The sequence below is a fragment of the Aegilops tauschii genome, chromosome 6, assembly GCF_002575655.3.
Source record: "Aegilops tauschii subsp. strangulata cultivar AL8/78 chromosome 6, Aet v6.0, whole genome shotgun sequence".
In the NCBI taxonomy this organism is placed as follows: Eukaryota; Viridiplantae; Streptophyta; class Magnoliopsida; order Poales; family Poaceae; genus Aegilops; species Aegilops tauschii.
In genome coordinates, this window is record NC_053040.3 from 201,872,205 (window position 1) to 201,879,720 (window position 7,516).

Below are 7,516 nucleotides of genomic sequence, written 5' to 3' on the forward strand. Positions count from 1 at the left end.
AGGCTAACCTTTCTTGAACTGTCTTGGAAGTGGTCTCGGTTCAGTATTATTTTGTTACGCTGCAATGGTGCCCAGTTTTTGTAATCTGCTTCTTCGTTGCGCTTTATGATCACTGGTGGCGAACTTTGATGCCCAGTGGATGTAATATGTGTAATAGCCGTGATAGCCTAGCATAAGTTGCTTGCTTATTTATTTCCTTGTTGTCTTGTTTATTTGTTTGCTTGTAGTCAGTGCAGTTCTTTTTCCGCGGTTTGCTAGTGGCTGCAATAAACTATTTTTTAAAACTAGGCCACAATAACCATGGGCTAATATTTACTCTAGTGACACTGGGCCTCCTACGGGCCGTAGAAATAGTGGGCCTTCTACGGGCCGTAGAAACAATGGGCCTTCTACGGGCCGTATGATCAATGGGCCTTATACGGGCCATATGATCGATTGGCCAATCATGGGCCAATAACAGGCCGCATTATGGCCGTAAATGGGCTAGAGTTGGAATCGTCCGTTCATGGGCCGACCATAACGGGCCATCGTTAATAGGCCGTATTTGATGACGCTATGAAAACAACCCAACGTATTAACGGACCACAAACGGGCCGACTGTAACCACGGGCTGAATTTGGCCCACAAGCAGAAAATGACAGTAACGGGCCGTAAGTAAATGAATGCTGGAAATGAGCCCAAGAATAAATGGGCTCTGAGAAGGCCGAAAGATAACATGGGCTGGAAATGGCCCAACGGAATAACGGGCCGTTAATGGGTATAAAGTGATACACTGTTCATTACGGGCCAGTTTCACCACGGGCCGTTAATGGGTGTAAAGTGATACACTATTCATTATGGGCCAGTTTCACCACGGGCCGTTAATAGGCCAAGAGTTACATAGGGCCTCATATGGGCCGAAAGACGTCATGGGCCATACATGGGCCAGAAGTGAAAACGGGCTGGAATCATATTGGATGGCCCAGATGATGCTACTCGGCCTAATTCGGATAGGGCGTAACGGGCCTTGGGTTAGCGGGCTGTAAATGGGCTATATGCGAACAGGCCGTTAACAGGCTTTCCATGGGCCGGCCCGCCACCTTTTGACCAAGTCAAACGGGCCGGCCTTTTCATAGGAATGGGCCTCTGTTGGGCCGTGCCACGTGTCGACGTATCATAGGCGCCTTCTTTCCAATGAGTGGATGACATCTGTCCCAACGATGAGCCGACACGTGTTTCCTCCAGCCAATGATGATTTTACACGTGGAAAATCCCCATTGGTCGGGGCTGTTAATGGGTTATCGGATCCAAAACCCGACCCGATAGCTTAACGGCGTTCTGTTACGGTGGATGCCACATGTCGGTCACCCTTGACGAAAGCACTTCTGTGACGTGCGATTTATCGTCATGGAAGTGGACACTTCCGTGATGATAATTTTGGTAATGTCATGGAACACTTCTACGACAGCACAGGTATGACTATCTTGATTCTGTCATAAATTTGTCATGGATGTACATGCATGAAAAAAACGCGACCTACTGTGACAAACACGTATCATCACGGAAGTGTATTTTTTTGTAGTGGTTGCCGCCGTAGCAAGTTCGTCGCCAAGTTAGGATATGGACTTGACCTCTTTGTGCGTTCTATTATTCCGATTCTTGCACAAAGATCATTGCCATTGTTCTTTCCACGTATGAGATCAATCTATATATCCTCCAAAAGAATCCATTAGAATAGATTTGATGCAAAAACTTAGGGTTAGGTTTCCACCGAACTCATCTCGACCGATCTGAGGATCTCGGTCACACTGATTTGGCCCTGGCCATTGCACAAGTATAACTCGGTCTAACCGAAGTGTACTAATCGATGCGACCAAAGTCACTTACTCTGTGAAACCCTAGCATCTCGGAGTCACCGAACTGTATTTCGGTCTGACTGAAACTATGTGTTTAGACTCTATTTGTGCTTCAGTGTCACTGAGTTTTTCAAATCGGTAGCTCCGAAATGCTTTCTGCAGAAAACTAAAATTAAGTTTTTGTCTCAATATTTTTGCAAAATAAGCTGTACTTTGTGGTGCTCATCCACTCTATCTATACCCATCTATTCACATGGTCAGTTTCAGCTATGTCAGAGGGCAGTGATAGCCAGAACAGGTTTGAAGAGCAGGTAAATCTTAGTGAGGGCAGTAGTCCCTCAAGCAGCTATGATGAGGGGATCAGAAGCACTCTCAGTAACTTGCCAAAGGCAGCAACTAGGCAAAGGAAGAAGAGAACTTCTGAATCTGAGGATGAGGACTTTGTCATTGAGGAGGAGGTGACCTCCACGAAAAAGGTGCTCAAGAAAGAGTATGCTGCTGCTGCCACCAAGCCTGGAATGCCAAAGAAGGCTCCTGCCAAGAGGAATACTATGTCAAAAGCCAAAGCCTCCACTCAATAAACCATGGAGTTCACTCTTGAACCAAGAGAGGAAGAGACTACTAGTGGAAAGAATAGGAAGGAGAGAGTCAGGAAGACAATTGCCAGAGTCATTGGCAGACCATCTATGATGAGAGACTCTGATGATGAAGAAGAGGAGGAGGAAGAGCCTGTTGCACCTCCTGCAAAGACTCAAAAGCTCATGGGGGATGCCATAAGGACTGGGGCTGCTCCATCAAAGCCCAGGTCTGCCTCCAAGCCTCCAACTCAAGCTTAAGCCCCCAAACCATCTGCACCCAAGAGATCAACAAGGAACATATCTATAGCTAAGAAGAACAAGGCCCCAGTGTCTGAAGTTCAAGAAGAAGAAGAGTCACAAGTGCTCAGAAAACTGAAGCCCAAGATTCCAGATCATAGTGACGATCATCCTATGGCGGAGAATATGAAGCTAAGGAAGGATGCAGGCCTGAAACTCTGGAGAAAGACTGATCCATATGCCACCAAGAGGAGAACTGATGTAGACTATCGTTTCCACACCAAGGAACAACAGGATTTCTTTGAGACAGTCTTGTTAGACAAGAAGCCCATTATCCGTGACATGAAGTAGGTTGACTGGACATTCATTGATGACAATGAGGACTACTTCCCAGGTGTGCATGAGAGCTTCAGGATGAATGAAGTGGACAAGTTTGTTGGTCAGAAGTTGACCAAGTGGAATGATGAGATGATCATGAATTTTCTATTCCACTGCTCACTTCTACCCAGATGGAAGGATTGTCTGGATGACTGAAGGTACAAAATATCAATCTACAATATCCGAGTGGGCCAAGTTGATCAATGCCCCAAAGGAACATGAGGATAACATTGATGTATATGTCAAGCCTAGGAAGGATCACAACTCCATGGCCAACATGTACAAGACTATTCCTGATGATGCCTTGGAGACACACAAGCTTGGTTCAATATACTATCTACTGTCTGGTCTGACCACCATCAACACCATCCGGAGGCACACTCTTTTCCCAAGTCACGACATCATAGAATGATCCATGGTCACTCAATCAACTTGCTCCACATGTTTGATGTACCTCAGAAGTTCCAAGTGATGACTTTGATTGTTGAGACTGTGAAGAGAATAGCTGCTGATCAGAAGAGATCATGTGGATATGCCCCTCACATACGGATGTTAAGGACAATGAGGCCAGATTTTAAGGACAATGAGGTTGTCATGGATGCTTCTTATCCAACTTGCGCAGAAGCTCAGGAGAAGAGAGAAAGAGAGACAGAGAGAGAGAGAGCAAAGGCTGAAAAGCAGCAAAGGCAGCCAGTGCACCAGATGCTTCAACAGTGATGCTCAAGACCAAGCAGGATCAACTCAGTTATCTGCTTAAGGTTACTATGAGAATTGAGAAGGGCTTGGCCACCCTGACTCAAAATCAAGAGAGTCTTGAGAGGATCATTGAGACAAAATTTCATCATCTAGATGTGAAGGTCACAGAGATCTAGAACACTGTGGAGAAGCTCCAGGAAGAAGCTGAGGACAGGAATGAAAGACCTACCACAAATACTTTTTAGTGAGTGCCAAGGGCACAAAGGTCTTCAGCAATGCCAGTTGTCAGTGACACTAGGACTACCATTTTAGCACCTGCAGCAACTGCCCCGATTGCACCTCCAGTTTCAACTCCTCCAGCTCCACAGACATCCTCCGAAGCATTTGCAGATGCCCTCCTCTCCATGCCATCTACGCACACCAGAGCAACCAGCCAAAAGACCCCTCCAGGAGCTCCCGGAGATCGTGCCTCGAGTGTCGAATAACACTATGCATTTTCAAGCTTTTTGGTAACTTGTTGCCAAAGGGGGAGAAAGCGTATAGATCATTAGGCTTCGAGAGAGAGAGAGAGTTTTGCTTTTATTTGCTTCTCTTTCTACTTTGATCGTTTGCTTGTTTGATTCCTATGCTACAATTTGTGTTATGTTTGTGAGATACTCTTGTGATCATGTGTTTGATCATACTATGCTTTAATGTGTGCTTGCATGATGATATCTATGATATTTGTGTATGATCAATCATGTTTACCCTTGGTGATGAGTGCTTGTTATTTAACTCTTATCATTTTGAGCGCTGCACCAAGATGTATGTGACATGGAAGAGTGACCCATGATCCTAATCGATTGTGCATTTGCATTCAAAATCAAATTTTAAATAATGCACAAATTTAGGGGGAGCTCTTGCTTATCACATACTTCTCAAAGCGATGATGTATTTCATTCATTATCATTTGTCGAAGCTTTGATCTATATGTTGTCATCAATTACCAAAAAGGGGGAGATTAAAGTGCAACTAATCCCCGGGTGGTTTTTGTAATTCATAACAACATATAGCTCATTGAACTAATATCAATTCAAGTTAAATATTTCAGAAAGTTCAATGATTGGCTTGGCATGGACTAGAGATGTGGACCCCTCAAAATGCTAAGGACAAAGATTGGCAAAAGCTCAAGACTCTTCATTTCTATTTTAGTGATCCAAGATCACACTGAGTCCATAGGAATGCCAATACTATTAAAAGGGGATGAGGTGTTGCTTAATTGTCTACTTGCTAAAAGTGCTTAGTGATATTGCTCCAAAACCCTCAACCACTTTCTCATTTCCACATTTGTCCAAAACTCAAAGTCAAACTCGGCCCCACCAATTTGATCTATCCGGCACCAGCGAGTTTATTTGACCTAGCCACTGCCAGAAACCCTAGACAATTCAGTCACATCGAGATGGCCTTGCAAACTCTCTGTTGCCTATTGTAATTATTTCGGTCTCACCAAAATGTGCAATCGGTCCCACCGAGTTTGCTTGACCTACTCTTTGTTTTCTCTTTGCTGAAATCGATCTCACTGAGATGAGGTTTTTCCCTAGCCCTAGCACATTGGTCCCACCGAGTTGTTCCAGCCGGTCCCATCGAGATTCCTAACGTTCACATTTTGAACTAAGTCGGTCTCACCGAGTTCCTCTATTCAGTCTGGCCGAGTTGGGTCAGATGTGTGTAACAGTTGGATTTTTTGTGGAGGCTATATATACACCTCCACCCCCTTCTCCACGTGTGAGAGAGCCACCAGAACGTGCCTACACTTCAACTACCCATTTTCTGAGAGAGAACTACCTACTCATGTGTTGAGACCAAGACATTCCAATCCAACGACAAGAATCTTGATCTCTAGCCTTCCCCAAATTTCTCTCCACTCAAATCATCTTTCCACCATAGCCAAATCTGTGAGAGGGAGTTGAGTGTTGGGGAGACTATCATTTAAAGCACAAGAGCAAGAAGTTCATCGTCAACACACCATCTATTACCTTTTGGAGAGTGGTGTCTCCTAGATTGGTTAGGTGTCGCTTGGGAGCCTCCGACAAGATTGTGGAGTTAAACCAAGAAGTTTGTAAGGGCAAGGAGATCGCCTACTTCGTGAAGATCTACCCGAGTGAGACAAGTCCTTCGTGGGCGATGGCCATGGTGGGATAGACAAGGTTGCTTGTTCGTGGACCCTTCGTGGGTGGAGCCCTCCATGGACTCGCGCAACCGTTACCCTTCGTGGGTTGAAGTCTCCATCAGCGTGGATGTACGATAGCACCACTTATCGGAAACACGCCAAAAATCTTCGTGTCTACATTGCGTTTGCCTTCTCCAAACCCTTCCCTTTACCTTCATATGCAATGGTTTACTTTCCGCTGCTACACTCTTAGAATTGCAAGTGTAGGTTGATTGCTTGACTTGTACTAGTTGCTAAAATCTGCCAACACTTAAAATTGGGAAAACGCTAGATTTTTATTTGGTCAAGTTGTATAATCACCCCCTCTAGACCTATTTTCGATCGTACAATTTTCTCCTAGATATGCCATGTAGCTACTACTAAATCTGCCATGTAGATGCTACTAAATCTGCCATCGGGTGGCTTCTCCGTTTTCATTCCACGCATTTTTTAGAAAAGAAAAGTTGCCAGATATGTAGTATTATGTATACCATGTGAGATCTATTCAAGTGACCATGTATATGCTACTAGATATGCCATGTAGCTGCTACTAAATATGCCATGTAGCTGCTACTAAATCTGCCATCGGGTGGCTTCTCCGTTTTCATTCCACGCATTTAAAAAAAAGGAAAAGTTGCCAAGTATGTAGTATTATGTATACCATGTGAGATCTATTGAAGTGACCATGTACATGCTACTAGATATGCCATGTAGCTGCTACTAAATCTTCCATGTAGCTGCTACTAAATCTGCCATCGGGTAGCTTCTCCGTTTTCATTGCACGCATTTTTGAGAAAGTAAATAGTTGCCACATAAGTATTATGTATACTGTCATGGAATTGTCATGGCAGATGTCCTAGTGTGAGGACTTAGTCATGATGCCAATGCATCTATGTGGTAGCTTGAGAGGGGTTGAGTGGAATCGAGAGACGCAACACAAGACAAGGGTTTAGACAGCTTCGGGCCCCGGGAAACATCATCCGGTAACAACCCTACATGCTGTTTGTGGCTAGGTCTCATTATCATCATGAGAGAGTCGCCGGTAAACCGGCTCTTCGTGTCTAGCCCTAGAGATTGTCTTTTCTTTTCTGTCCTCTTTGGGGAGCCCTGCCCCTCCTTATGTATGTTGAAGGGGTGGTTTACATGACTAGTCCTAGTTGGATTAGGATTACTCTATTACAAGTGGAGTCCTAGTCTTGCTTCCTTTGTAAGGGAATATTCCTTATGCTTTCTTCTTAAACCGGCCCACCATAACATGAACCGGCCTTCTGGGCCTTAGGCCTAGTCCTTTACCTGACCCGTCGTCGGGGTCATTCGTGAGTCGCCAGGCTCGTAAATCGTCAGATCAGTGAACCGCTAGACCCATGAATCGCCAGTCCTCTGGCGGGTTAGGATGAAGCGCCAAGTCCAGCCGGGTTATACTTTCGGCCGGGTAATGCCGCGGGGTGTATCCCCGACATTAGCCCCCAGTTTAATTTGGATTTATCCATGTTAAACTGATCCTGCAAAATAACTCAAGAAAAAATTTGACAGGTCGTGTTCCGGGTTAGATATTCTTGTAGGCCGGCACTTGACCATCCTTAAGTCCTTGTCATTTCCTCCTT